Here is a 15,020-nt window from a genome sequence, read left to right as displayed (position 1 = left end):
CTATTCCTGGTAAATAAACAGTCCTTTGTGCGTGTTGATACACGTCAGTTTTTTCGACGATTTGACCAGCTCCTGTGTCATGTAAGCGGAGGTCAAGTCCAAATTGGTGAACACCTTCACCCCCTCTAGCTTTGCAAACAGGTCGTCAGCCTTGGGTAATCCTGTATCGAGACTCGGTTGATCGTTACTTTGTTGTCGCCGCAGATTCTGACCATGCCATCACTTTTCAACACCGGGAAAATTGGACTGGCCCATTCGCTGAACTCGACTGGTGATATAATTCCTTCCCGTTGAAGTCTGTCTAGTTCGATCTCAACTTTCTCCTTCATCATGTACAGCCTGAGCCTTGTGTTCGACGGGTCTTGCATTCGGGCCTAGGTGGATCTGCACCTTGGCTCCCGTGAAGTTGCCGATGTCTGGTTCGAACAACGAGGGAAACTTGCTCAGCACTTGAGCACATGAAGCGTCATCCACTGATGATAAGGCTTTAATATCATTCCAGTTCCATTTAATTTTCTTCAGCCAACTCCTGCCAAACAGCATCGGGCCATTGCCTGGAATGATCCACAACGATAAATAATGCGCAGCTCCATCGTACGATACCTTTACTGCCGCGCTGCTAATGACTGGTATGAGCTCTTTGGTGTAGGTATGCAGCTTCACATTGATTGGGCTCATTTTGGATCTTTTTGCCTTAGTGTCCCACAGCTTTTCGAAAGCCCTCTGGCTCATTTTTGACTGACTCGGATACTGGATACTGGAACCCCATTTAATTTAACTTCCAGCATTATCGGAGATCTTTTGGTAAAAGAATGTCCCCATACACTTCTTCGTCCTGTACCTCGGGTTGAGTTGCCTGTGCCGCTTGATCCACGCTGGATCGATCATCCTCAGCTACGTGTTGTGTCGCAGCACGCTTGCTCAGTTGCGGACACATTCGCTGAAGGTGTCCCATTGTTGCACAGCCTTTGCACACGTATTGCTTGAATCGGCATTGATGGGCCCGATGATAGCTCCCGCAATGCCAACAAGGCACGATTTGATTCACCCCCGATGGCGGACTTTGAACAGTTACAGGTCATACAAATGCGAACGAGTAGGCCCTGCCATGTGCAGCTCTGCCTGCCGACAATATTATTTTATGCACGGTACTTGCCAGTGAGTTTCGATGCTGGGAAGATATCTATTTCAAGTTTTTGTCCGTGGACATGCATGCCTGAGCGATTGTGACGGCCCTGCTCAGGTCTAGAGCTTCAGCAGCCAGCAGCTTTCGAAGGATGACCTCGTGGCCAACGCCAAGCACGAAAAGGTCCCGCAGCATTTCCTCCAACACAGCTCCAAAGTTGCACGGCCCAGCGAGACGTCTCAGGTCGGCAACAAATTCTGCCACGTCCTGGCCCTAGGGCCAATTGTGCGTATAGAAATGATACCTCACCATGATGATGCTTTCCTTCGCTTTAAAGTGGTTCCGAACCAGCGTACACAATTCATTGTAAGTCTTATCCGTTGGTCGAGTCGGTGAGAGTAGATTCTTGATAAGGCCATAAATCTTTGACCCACAAACGGTGAGGAGAACTGCCCTGTGCTTAATTGCGTTATCGGTTCCTTCCAATCCGTTGGCTACGAAGTACTGGTCAAGGTGATCAGTGAAATCCTCCCAGTCTTCCCCTTCCACGAATCTCTCCAAAATTCCAACAGACATGGTTGTGTGAAAGTTCGTATTTTTAACTCGTTGCCAATTGTTAAGTATTGAATAACTCCATGAGGCTAAGTACGGTGAGTTAGTTCAGGCATGACCTTACTCCAGTTTATTTATTCTCAAAGTGAGGATTCAACATGGCTGCCAACATTATATACATGGCTTGCACATGTCTGCCAGTGACCATTAGGACTCCGACAGTCGCGCCCTCCGGTGGCAGGTAAAACCCAGTTAACATACATAACAGTTTTAATGAAAACAGCCCCAGTTTTTCAAGTATTTGTATTTTTTCATAACAGGCCGCATCCTATTGCCTCACCAGCCTTCATATACTGTAGTGTGGTTCTGATATGGGCTGAAAACCCAGTGGTCTGGGTTCTGCCCCAAATGACAGTGGACTTGCTGGGAATTTCTGCCACCCCTGACCCCTCAGAATATTGCAGTCAGATTATTTTTAACAGAGAGAGTACTTTTTAGCTAAATGGGAGAATATAATTATTGGTAAAGGCTGACATAGTGACGTTGTAAAGAACAAATTCAAAAATACAATCATGGAATCATCAAATGTTACAGCAGAGAATCATTTAGCCCTGCAGGTTTAAATCATGGTTTTCTTCACATGAGCCATTTAATCTAATGCCACTCTCCTGCTCACACCCCATATCCTTTAATATTCCCCTTTTCCAAACCATTATTTAATTCCCTTTTTAAAAGGTTTTATGGATTCTGCTTTAACAGGTTTGTGAGCAGAAGTGGGTATACCAAAATCATTAAGAGCAGAAATGAATAATGATAAAGGTAACTGTTCATGGGTGATTTCAATATCGCAGAGTAAAATTGGTAGACCAAGGACATCTGGGAGGGAGTGGTTAAAGTATAAGTAATTTGATAGCAGTAACAAGAGGCTGTTTATTACAACAAGCAAAGCTAGTTATTAGACTATTCTAGCGAATATTCTATTGCTAGATCTGACATTATAGGCAATCTGAGACTGATCTTGTCCTCACCCAATGTCCTTGTTGTAGTCCTCATGATGTAAATGGCGCACGTGTGCCAGTTATGAACCCTTGATCTAAATTTTATTGCTAAGTATTCATGCACCATTTTCAGCATCATTGTACAAAACATTAATTTTTCAGAATTTAAGATGCCAACTAATTTTGAACCACAGCTCTCCATGACTAAAATAAAACATAAAATATGGAGATTTAGGGGGTTAAATTCGATAGCCCCTAAAAACAGGCACGGTGATCACGATGCGCAATTAACCCATGCCTGTACAATGTAAAGCAGGCAACATGCCAACTTTGTGCTGCCTGCTCATATCAATGATTTCAGCTTCCAGCCAGCACCAACTGTTCATTGGCTGGACCCATCAGCAGGGGACTAAAATTGTGAGCGGTCAGCACCAGTTAAAGCTAGCCTGCACTGCTTACAAAGGAGGTGCATTGTAGCTGGAGCAAGAAGTCGTTCAGGAAGTGAATCTGACCTGCGAAACAGTGAAGAATGGCACAACATGGGAGAGAGCGTGCTCCAAGCTTTTCAGTCGCTACACTGGAGGCCTTATGGAGGAGGTGGAAAGGATGAGAGACGTACTGTATCTGCAGGGAAACAGAAGGCCCTCCAGATACACGATGAGAAGGCAGTGGGAGCAGATAGCAGTGTAGCTCAATTCAGGAGTCAAGCCTCAAGGATTTGGATGCAGTGCTGCAAGAAGTTCAATGACCAAAGGTTATTGCACAAGATAAAAGTTCACAGGGTTGGGGGTAATATATTAGCATGGATAGAGGATTGGCTAGCTACCAGAAAACAGAGAGTATGGATAAATGGTCCATGGCAATCAGTAACTAGTGGGGTGCCGCAGGGATCAGTGCTAGGACCCCAACTATTTACGATCTATATTAACGACTTGGAAGAAGGGACTGAGTGTAACGTAACCAAGTTTGCTGACGATACAAAGATGGGAGGAAAAGCAATGTGTTAGGAGGACACAAAAAATCTGCAAAAGGACATAGACAGGCTAAGTGAGTGGACAAAAATTTGGCAGATGGAGTATAATGTAGGAAACTGTGAGGTCATGCACTTTGGCAGAAAAAATCAAAGAGCAAGTTATTATTTAAATGGAGAAAGATTGCAAAGTGCCGCAGTACAGTGGGACCTGGGGGTACTTGTACATGAAAAGCAAAAAATAGTATGCAGGTACAGCAAGTGATCAGGAAGGCCAATGGAATCCTGGCCTTTATTGCAAAGGGGATGGAGTATAAAAGCAGGGAAATCTTGCTACAGCTGTACAGGGTATTGGTGAGGCCACAACTGGAATACTGTGTACAGTTTTGGTTTCCATATTTACGAAAGGATATACTTGCTTTGGAGGCAGTTCAGAGAAGGTTCACTAGGTTGATTGCGGGGATGAGGGGTTTGACTTATGAGGAAAGGTTGAGTAGGCTGGGCCTTTACTCATTGGAATTCAGAAGAATGAGAGGTGATCTTATTGAAACGTATAAGATTATGAGGGGGCTTGACAAGGTGGATGCAGGGAGGATATTTCCACTGATGGGGGAGACTAGAACTAGAGGGCATGATCTTAGAATAAGGGGCCGCCCATTTAAAACAGAGGTGAGGAGAAATTTCTTCTCTCAGAGGGTTGTAAATCTGTGGAATTCGCTGCCTCAGAGAGCTATGAAAGCTGGGTCATTAAATAAATTTAAGACAGAAATAGACAGTTTCTTAAACGATAAGGGGATAAGGGATTATGGGGAGTGGGCGGGGAAGTGCAGCTGAGTCCATGAGCAGATCAGCCATGATCTTATTAAATGGCGGAGCAGGCTCGAGAGGCCGTATGGCCTACTCCTGTTCCTATTTTTTATGTTCTTATGTTATGTTCTCACATGAGTGGTCAAAGTCAGTGAATGCATCTTCAAATACTATTTCCTACCAACTGCGCACCTAGCCTCAAATGCTGCTTAATGTACCACATTCCCATGACTCACCTACCAACAATATCTATCAAACACGACTCATAACTCACATTCATAGCTTCACCCTCACACACATGCCACTGCTCCAAGCCTCACATCCATATCTCACAACTTGCACATGCTGTCAGTTATTTAACCATGACAGCCACATTACCCAAACCGATTGCATGACACTGAGTGACACACTTCCCTTTCTCTGGACCATGACCAGTGGAGCAGGCTCATGGAGGGGAAGGTGCATGTCATTATAAGAATGGCCATTGCTAAAGCCCTGGCCAGCAGTGAGGCTGAATTAATTGAAGATGACAGTATCCTCATGCCCAATCCTCCTTCTCCCATCCCATTTCCCCCTCATCTCACAATCTTTTCTGATTTACGAGCTGCAGATTGTCTAAGTATGCACTTCTTAGTTTACCCCACTCCCCTCACCACAACCTTATACTTGTGCCTTTCTCCTTGCAGATACCCAAGAACTGCAACTTGGCCAGGCAGTGGTAGAAGAGTGAAAAGGCAGTGATGATGAAGACATATCACTTGATTTCACCCTCGCAGCCAGCAACTCAGACACTGGCACTGCGCATAATTTAGAGAGTAGCATACAAGCTGGACCTGCACATGGTAAGACATGAGCACAACTCGTCTCCAGCCAGTGCAGGGCGAAATGGTAGCACAGGTGCCGCCTCACCGGAGGATGAGGTGGTACACAAATTCTGCTGCAGAGGACTCAGATGAGGACTTTGATGGGACAGTCTACAGAAGAAGGCTGATGGGTATGCACAATGAAATACTTGGTGCATTGGTAAGCCTGCCAGAAAGCCTGTGTGCAATGCCAAGGAGAGTGGAGCAGTCCGGCACCAACTTGGCACCAATTTGGCACAGAGTTTGGAGTCCATCCTTTCCAGCATGGAAGTGGTGGCCAACTCCATGTGCACACTTGTGGACCCAACCATGATGCATTGTCTGACGGCTGCTGTCTCAGCTTCCATTGCAGCACAAACAGAAGCCTTCCTGTGATGTATGTAGCACTCAAATTCACTCAGTCTGGTGTTGTAGGAACTGCTGTGACCTTAGTCCTTTGTTGTGCAACTCCAGAGTGCCTCTCAGGTGTGGTGGGCAGCCTTTTATACTCTGTCTTGCAGGTATTTTCAGGTCTCCCACCACAGCGCCCTCTGTGGCGCACCATTGTACTTATACATTTAATGTACCTGGACAATACATAACATCTCACTTCCCCACCCCCCCAGATCCAAAAGCCATTGCCGGTAACCTCGGCCTTGTTCGTCCTGGTTGATTTGTGAGTGTGAGTCCATGACCATCCACTTCCCTCTTCTCCCCCATGTAGAGATTATGCTTGCGATCCGGTGCAAGCATGTGGTGTTTGCAGTCCTTACATGGGTGATGAAGTACACGAGCATAACCTTCAACAGAAAGCAGGTATACATAGACAGTACATTTGTATGGTACATATAATATATGGTACAGATGTTATGTCAAAAGGTTGCAGGTACACTGAACAGTTATTTAATCCCAGCTCCTCTGGATGAGGTACGGTGGCGGTATACTGCCCCTTTTTGCCCGAGGTAATGGGCTGCGCTGAGACAGGATATCGCAAATAGTGCGTTGCCTCTGTTCTCAGAAAGTAGTTGCCTTAGCGGCTCATCTGCAGCCGCTGAACCATTGCATGAATCACATAAATCGAAAATCGCATTAGTCCATTTGTCATGTTAGTCACGTATCCATTACCCTTTTACTTGTACCTTGTGGTATTAAATCTTTTCATAATTCATATCCATTATTTTAAATACAGTAACCATTCAGCATTAAAATATTAACTCTTATCATAAATCTATCATCCTACAATCACATTGCTCATTTAGACTTGCTCTTGCCTTACAAAAGTCTCTTTGTGGGGACTGCCAACGGTGTAAGGCCCTTTTAAGACTCCCGGGTGCATTTCCCTTTTAAGACGCCATCGTGTGTTTTCCGCGAGGCTTCCACTGGGCGCCGCCATTTTAGTTGCTCTGCTTGCCTTTCTCTGCAGAGCTCTGCTGTCATGAGGCTCGCCACCATCTTGAGCTCGCTGGCGTGATGTTTTGCTCTCTTCGTGCAGTAGTGGATGGAGTTTAAAGAAGAAATAGAAGGAAGAAAGAAGGAAGAAAAACGGCCAAGAACAATTTGATCTTGACTCTGGCAGAAGTGGTTCTTTGGATTCGATCAGTCATAATCCCTGTGAAAGCAGCCTCCATAATTGCTGCCGTATCTGCCGCTCTGGCTCTTGTACCCGCCCAAGTAATCGCGTTCTCCCGAGTCACATCGGCCACCACCATAGCCTCCACCGCCACTGTAGCCTCCACTCCTGTCGTTGTCCCCATAACTGCCACCTCTCCAACGGCCGCCGTAGCCGCCAGCACCGCAGCCGCGACCGCCACCCGACTTTTTCTCCGCGTGGACCCCCGGACTTGCCGGCCATTGGTGGATTTCCCGTTCATCGCCTGCAGCGCCCCACCGGCTTGCACCTCAGCGATCGGTCTGTACTTACAAAGCTGCTCTTCCCGGGCCTGCTCGTCTGTGTGGGGATTTAGACTGCCGATGAACTGCTTCTTTCTCCTCCAGCTCGGTCGTTGCTGCTCTTTGGGAACCCGGGGACAGTGGTCTGTGGAGGAATGAAGTCTTCCCAGCTCCCACGGACCTTCCCCATCCACCTCCTGCCGAGTAGCGTTGGCCCATCGCCTGCAATGATCCACAAAGGTAAACCGTGCATCTCGCCCCCGTGAGATACCTGCACATCCGCTCTGCCAAGAACAGGTATCAGTTTGTTGGTGTAGGTACGCAGCTTCGCCGTGACCGGGACCAGCTTGGGTCGTGCAGCTGGGTTGACCCACAGTTTATCAAAAGTTTCCTGACTCATCAGCAACTGATCCGATCCAGTGTCCACTTCCATACTCACGGGGACTCCGTTAATCTTGACTTCCATAATCACTGGGGCCGAATCGTCGGTACACGTATACAGTCCAAACGCCTCATCTTCTTCTGCCTGCTCTTCGCTGGGATCCTCTACATCTCCTCAGTCAGACAGTGAGTCAGGTTTCTTTTGCACATACGCTGAAGGTGGCCTTTCGTGTGGCAGGTATTGCACGTATACTCCACAAACCTGCAACGGCGAGCCCTATGGCTTCCTCTGCAGCGCCAGCATGGTGCTACTCGATTAGCCCCCCTCGGCGGACTCTGCGTTCCAAGACCCCGAGGTCCATGCTCTCTGCCCTGGGCAGAGCCACGTTCTGCAGTTTTGTCCATGGCGGGCACTATCCTGTGGACAGTGCCTGCCGGGTTCGAGACTGTGTGGATCATCTGCTTGGTGCTGCAAGTCGAGGTCATAAATGCCCTGCTGATGGTGATGGCTTGCTTCAGGGTGACTGTAGGTTCAGTGGATAGCAGCTTGTGAAGGATACCCTCATGGCCAATCCCCATAACAAAAATGACTCGCAACGCCTCGTCAAGGTGTGTGCCAAAATCACACGGCGCCGCGAGTCTCCTGAGGTCCGCAGCATATCTGGTGACATCCTGGCCCTCAGGTCTGCAGTGATGATAGAATTTGTGCCTGGCCGTGAGGATGCTCTCCTTCGATTTCAGTTGGTCACGAATGAGTTCGATCAGCTCCTCATATGACTTGTCCCTGGCGCTCGCGGGTACCAGCAAATCCCTGACGAGACAGTAAACCTCATCGCCACAACTGGAAGGCAATATCGCCTTACGCTTTTCCCTCAGTGCGTCCGTGCCCCCAGTCAGGTCGTTTGCTGTAAGTAGTACTCAAGCCTTTCCGTAAAGGCCTCCCAATCATTGCCCACCGTAAAATCCTTTAACGAGCCCAGAGTAGCCATGATTGAGTGAAGCTCGTCCGTGTCCTTGTCTCCAATGTGATGTATGTAGCACTCAAATCACTGACTCCATGCAGTCTGGTGTTGTAAGAACTGCTGTGACCTTAGTCCTTTATTGTACAACTCCAGAGTGCCTCTCAGGTGTGGTGGGCAGCCTTTTATACTCTGTCTTGCAGGTACTTTCAGGTCTCCCACCACAGCGCCCTCTGTGGCACAGCATTGTACTTATACATTTAATGTACCTGGACAATACATAACACTTCCAACATCTGAGTGCTGCAGTGGAAGCTCAGACTGCTGCTGTTATGACTGTGGATTACATAGGATTACATTACTTAGGAAATACAGCACAGAAACAGGCCATTCAGCCCAATCAGTCCATGACGGCTTTTATGCTCCACTGCAGTCTTCTCCTGTCTTTCCTCATCTAGCTCTATCACCTTAACCCTCTATTCCCTTCTACCTCATATGCTTGTCTAGCCTCCTCTTAAATGCTTCTAAATTATTCGCTTCAACCAATCCCTGTGGTAGAGAGTTCCACATTCTCACCATTTTCTGGGTAAAAAAGTTCCTCCTGAATTCCCTATTTGATTTCTGATGGCCTCTAGTTTTGCTCTTCCCCACAATTGGAAGCACTCTGGGGGAGACATTTACATTGTTTGCACCTCATGTTAGCATTAATGGGCTGCAAATGATTTATCGCTGGGAATTAACAGAGGCACAAACAGGCAGCACCCCGAGCCGCTGCACTGGCGATAATGATGTCATCCCCGTGCACAGCGACCTGTTTTCGCCCCACAGCGGAAATTGTGTAGCACCCCATGAGGCCACCGCGGGCAATGTCAGTGCCAGCCTCGCGGGTCACGAACCGGGCCGCACCCCGCTCTGGGGGTGAAAAGTAAAGAGGAGGTGCGCGCCACCATTTTTTTTTCCCGGCCAACTTACCGGTCCAGTCTTTCGTTGTCTATTTCGCGAGGTCCATGCCACGATTGAGCAGTCAAACACTGCTTCTGTGCCAGGCTGTGGCAAAGCTTACAGCGTGCCCTACCCTTTAACGGTGTTGCATAGCGCTGGAAAATTTGCGCGCTTGTCCCACCCCTGAGAGGAAATGGTGCACCCGAGATTACGCTCCACTTCCTCTCTGGGGCGGTAACCCCAATTTTGCGGCCAGGCCTGGACTTCTGCTCTGGGTGCAGGAGGTTCCGCCTCGCCTCGGTTACTTCCCCCAAATGGGGCGATACCGAACTTCGACCTGTCTCTCTCTGTATCCGCTCTATCAAAACCTTTCATGATTTTAAAGACCTCTATTATTTTGCCCATCAGCCTTCTCTTTTCAAGAGAACAGAGTGCAAGCCTTTTCGTCCTTTAATAGAAATATAGAAACATAGAAAGTAGGTGCAGGAGTAGGCCATTCGGCCCTTCGAGCTTGCACCAATATTCAATATGATCATGGCTGATCATGCAACTTTAGAACCCCGTTCTTGCTTTCTCTCCATACCCCTTGATCCCTTTAGCCCTAAGGGCCACATCTAACTCCCTTTTGAATATATCTAACAAACTGGCTTCAACAACTTTCTGTGGTAGAGAATTTCACAGGTTCATAATTCTCTGAGTGAAGAAGTTTCTCCTCATCTCGGTCCTAAATGGCTTATCCCTTATCCTTAGACTGTGACCCCTGGTTCTGGAATTCCCCAACATCGGGAACATTCTTCCTGCATCTAACCTGTCCAATCCCGTCAGAATTTTATATGTTTCTATCAGATCTCATCTCAATCTTCTATATTCCAGTGAATATAAGCCGAGTCGATCCAGTCTTTCTTCATATGTCAGTCCTGCCATCCCAGTGACAGGATCGGTCGAAGTCAGCATGGATTAATGAAAGGGAAATCATGCTTGACAAATCTTCTGGAGTTTTTTGAGGATGTAACGAGGATGGACAAGGGAGAGCCATTGGATGTGGTGTATTTGGACTTTCAAAAGGCTTTTGACAAGGTCCCACACAAGAGATTAGTGAGCAAAATTAAGGCACATGATATTGGGTATAATGTATTGACATGGATACAGAACTAGTTGGCAGACAGGAAGCAAGGAGTAGGAATAAACGTGTCCTTTAGAATAACAGGCAGATTGTGGTGCCACAGGGTTCAATGCTGGGACCTCAGCTATTTACAATATACATTAATAATTTAGATGAGGGAATTGAATGTAATATCTCCAAGTTTGCAGATGACACTAAGCTGGGTGGCAGTTCGAGCTGCGAGGAGCATGCTAGGAGGCTTCAGGGGTGAATGGGCAAATGCATGGCAGATGCAGTATAATGTCGATAAATGTGAGGTTATCCACTTTGGTGGCAAAAACAGGAAGGCAGATTATTATCTGAATGGTGACAGATTAGTAAAAGGGGAGGTGCAACGAGACCTGGGTGTCATGGTACACCAGTCATTGAAGGTAGGCATGCAAGTACAGCAGGCAGTAAAGAAAGCAAATGGCATGCTGGCCTTCATAGCGAGAGGATTTGAGTATAGGAGCAGCGAGGTCTTACTGCAGTTGTACAGGGCCTTGGTGAGACCATACCTTGAGTATTGTGTGCTGTTTTGGTCTCCTAGTCTGAGGAAGGACATTCTTGCTATTGAGGGATTGCAGCAAAGGTTCACCAGACTGATTCGTGGGATGGCAAGACTGACATGTGAAAAAGACTGGATCGACTAGCCTTATATTCACTGGAAATTAGAAGAATGAGAGGGGATCTCATAGAAACATATAAAATTCTGACAGGTTAGATGCAGAAAGAACGTTCCCGATGTTGGGGAAGTCCAGAACTAGGGGTTACAGTCTAAGGAGTAAACCATTTAGGACCGAGATGAGGAGAAACTTTTTTACTCAGAGAACTGAGAACCTGTGGAATTCTCGACCACAGAAAGTTGTTGAGGCCAGTTCATTCGATATATTCAAAAGGGAGTTAGATGTGGCCCTTATGGCTAAAGGGATCAAGGGGTATGGAGAGAAAGTAGAAATGGGGTACTGAAGTTGCATGATCAGCCATGATCATATTGAATGGTGATGCAGGCTCGAAAGGCCGAATGGCCTACTCCTGCACCTATTTTCTATGTTTCTATGTTTCTATGAATCAGTCTGGTGAAATGTATTCCCTCTCATTTCTGGTATTCTCCTTGTAAATCATTTTTTCCCCTCTCCAGTGCCTCTATATCCTTTTTATAATCATCATAGGCGGTCCCCCGAACGAGGATGAATTGCTTCCACGAGAGTTCACAGATATTTCAATGAAGGACCCGATGTTCCAGTCCTGAACACTAGTTGAGGGGGTGGAAGATGCCTGTGTGTGAATTTTTTTTAACGTGTGGTGACCGTTGCACATCAGCCACCACACGGGCTTGACAGAGCTAGGCCTTTATCCAGTGGCAACGATTAACCAGGATGACTGGAGACCTGCTCTGCTGCATGGACCTAGTGCGCACACATATCGCAGTGTGGGAAGGTCCGTGCTGCCCCTGGGCCCTCGGCTCTTCTGGGCCCCGTACCCTCATTCGCTGCACCTCTACCACGGTGTTCCAGGGCCCGGCGCTCCAGCTCTATTTATAGCCCCGACCTGCAGGTGGTTTTCTCACACAGGTCGGGGTGGCCGTTGGCGACCAGAATTGTACACAGTACTCCGAGGGCTTTTTGAATTTTGCGGTGTTAAAGATAGCACCTGAAAATAGTTTGCTCCTTCGACTGCAAGTTCCAGCGAAAAAGTAAGTTGGAGGAGCATTGGCATTAAGTCAGGTGTTGCGCAACGAACTTTGTGCGCCCAAGCCGAAACTTGTGCCATTTTGCACATGCGCAGTGCTTTTTTTTTCCCTGGTCGCAAATGCTAACGTAGGGCGGGCCGGCTTCCTGTGCATATGCGCATATAAACTGCCCCACTTCAGCCACTTCTGCAGAGATGGAGGGAAAGCAGTGTGCCAAGTGCTTCAGCAATGAGGCGAGTGAGGCCTTGGTCAATGCAGTGGAGAGGAGGTGGTCCTCACTCCATCTTGCTTGGGGAGCCAGACGACTCCCACCTGTGTTTAAGAGGCTGTGGAGGGACATATAGCAGGAGGTCTTTGCTGCAGACACTGTGCCCAGAACTGGCACTCAATGTCGGAAAAAGTTCAGCAGCCTTTCCAGGGTCATCAGGGTGAGTACCATTCACATTTATATATGCCTCCTTTCCCCCTAACATGAATCTCACATACTATGTGAAGTCTTTCATGCATATGGTCACTCTCAAAAGTCTGTGGGGTGGGTTTCACAATGCATTCGAAAGATGAAGGCTTATTCTGCACCCATTGCTGTCTAATGATTGATGCACATGAACTCACTAATTTACATCCTTCCTCGCAATGCACTTCCACTAGCGCTATGGCTCTCAGAAAGATCACCTACAGCCCTTATGTTACATCCCTCTAACCTCCTAACAATCGCTCATAAAGCTCATGCAACATCGAAACAGATTGAACGGAAGCCACTGGAACATTCACATACTCTCACCGATTGTACTATGTTAGGCATATGTGCCACAACAGGAGAGAAACCTTTCTGAACCCTTCCTATTTTTCTCTTTGCCATCGAAGCATTCCCACAACAGGAGGCAGCAGCTGTGCACAGGTGGGTGGCCGCCTCAAATACTGCAATTTAGTGATGTTGAGGAACAGTTGTATGTCCTAACTGGAGCTCGGGCAATTGCCAGGGGCCATGCTGAGCCCTCTTTGGGTAGTGAGGTTATGTAAATGGATAGGGGGCCTGACGAGACGGCATTGAGATGTATATTGAAGTGGAGGCGGCCCTTCAAATGAACATTTGCAATGCCACCTTTCTCATGTCACCCTGCCCCCTCTCCTGCTGCTAACCACATGTATGTGTGTTTGTGCTTGCAGAAGATCAGCCACAATCACGCCAGCCTTCCCATCTGGCAATGGCGGGGGTGATGAGGCAGCAGAGACAACCTGTTATGCATGTAAACCTGTAATTACCATGTCTAACCTGGAGTCCCAGGGGATCCCACAATCCCTTAGGAGCACCTGTATATAAGGAGGACTCACAGGCTGGAGAGGCACTCTGAGATCTGTAATAAAGGTCTATGGTCACACCTTACTTTGAGCTTGCAGTATCTAGTCTGACTCCTTATCCAAGACATAACAACTGGCGACACAATACAGATGATGAACCCTAATGCAATAATGCAGAGAACTGTGGGCATGCTGGAGAAATTTTGGGAGGGAGATGATTGGGAAACCTTTGTAGAGCGACTTGATCAATACTAACGAGCTGGAAGGAGAAGGGAACGCTGCCAAACGAATGGCGATCTTCCTCACAGTTTGCGGGGCACGGACGTATGGCCTCATGAAAATTCTGCTCGCTCCAGCAAAACCCACAGATAAGTCGTACGATGAGTTATGCACACTGGTCCGAAAGCATCTTAACCCGAAGGAAAGCGTTCTGATGGCGAGGTGTCGGTTCTGCACGTACAAGAGGTCTGAAGGGCAGGAAGTAGTGAGCTACGTCGCCGAGCTAAGGCAGGACATTGTGAATTTGAAGGACACTTGGAGCATATGCTCAGGGACTTCTTTTACTTGGCATTGGCCATGAAGTAATATATCACAAATTTTTGACTGTAGAGACCCCAACCTTGAGTAAAGCCATAGCGATAGCCCAGGCGTTTATCTCCACCAGTGACAATACCAAACAAATTTGCCAGCACACTAGTGCTGCTGCAAGTACTGTTAACTGTTGTTTTCGAATCGAAATGTACATGGCAGGACTTACACGCCTGTAGCTGCATGTCCATCGGTGACTCAGAGTCCGCCATCAAGGGTGGTGAATACCAGGCAATTAACACATTGTTAGCGCTGCGAGGGTGATCATCGATTCCATTCATGCCATTTCAAAGGATACGGTTGCAAGGGCTGTAGAACAACAGGGCACCTCCAACGTATGTGCAGGTGAGCTGTAAACACTGCTAATCCTGCAAACCACCATGTTGCAGAGGACGACAGATCCACCGTGGATCATGGTGAACCAGAGCCGCAAACCGAGGAGGCAGAGATATATGGGGTGCACACATTTACCACAAAGTATCCCCCGATAATGCTGAAGGTTGAAGTAAATGGACTCCTGGTGTCCATGGAGCTGGACATGGGCGCAAGCCAGTCCATAATGAGTAAAAAGACTTTCGATAAGTTGTGGTGCAACAAGATTTCAAGGCTAGTCCTGACTCCCATTCGTACCAAACTTAGAACGTACACAAAGAAACTCATTCCCGTAATTGGCAGTGCTACAGTAAAGGTCTCCTATGATGGAGCGGTGCACGATTTACCACTCTGGGTGGTACCGGGCAATGGCCCCACGCTGTTCGGCAGGAACTGGCTGGGAAAGATACGCTGGAACTGGGACTACGTCCGAGTGCTTTCATCCGTTGATGACACCTCA

This window comes from Pristiophorus japonicus, chromosome 2 (assembly GCF_044704955.1).
Source record: "Pristiophorus japonicus isolate sPriJap1 chromosome 2, sPriJap1.hap1, whole genome shotgun sequence".
Lineage (NCBI taxonomy): Eukaryota > Metazoa > Chordata > Chondrichthyes > Pristiophoridae > Pristiophorus > Pristiophorus japonicus.
Note: the sequence above shows the minus strand (reverse complement) of the source record.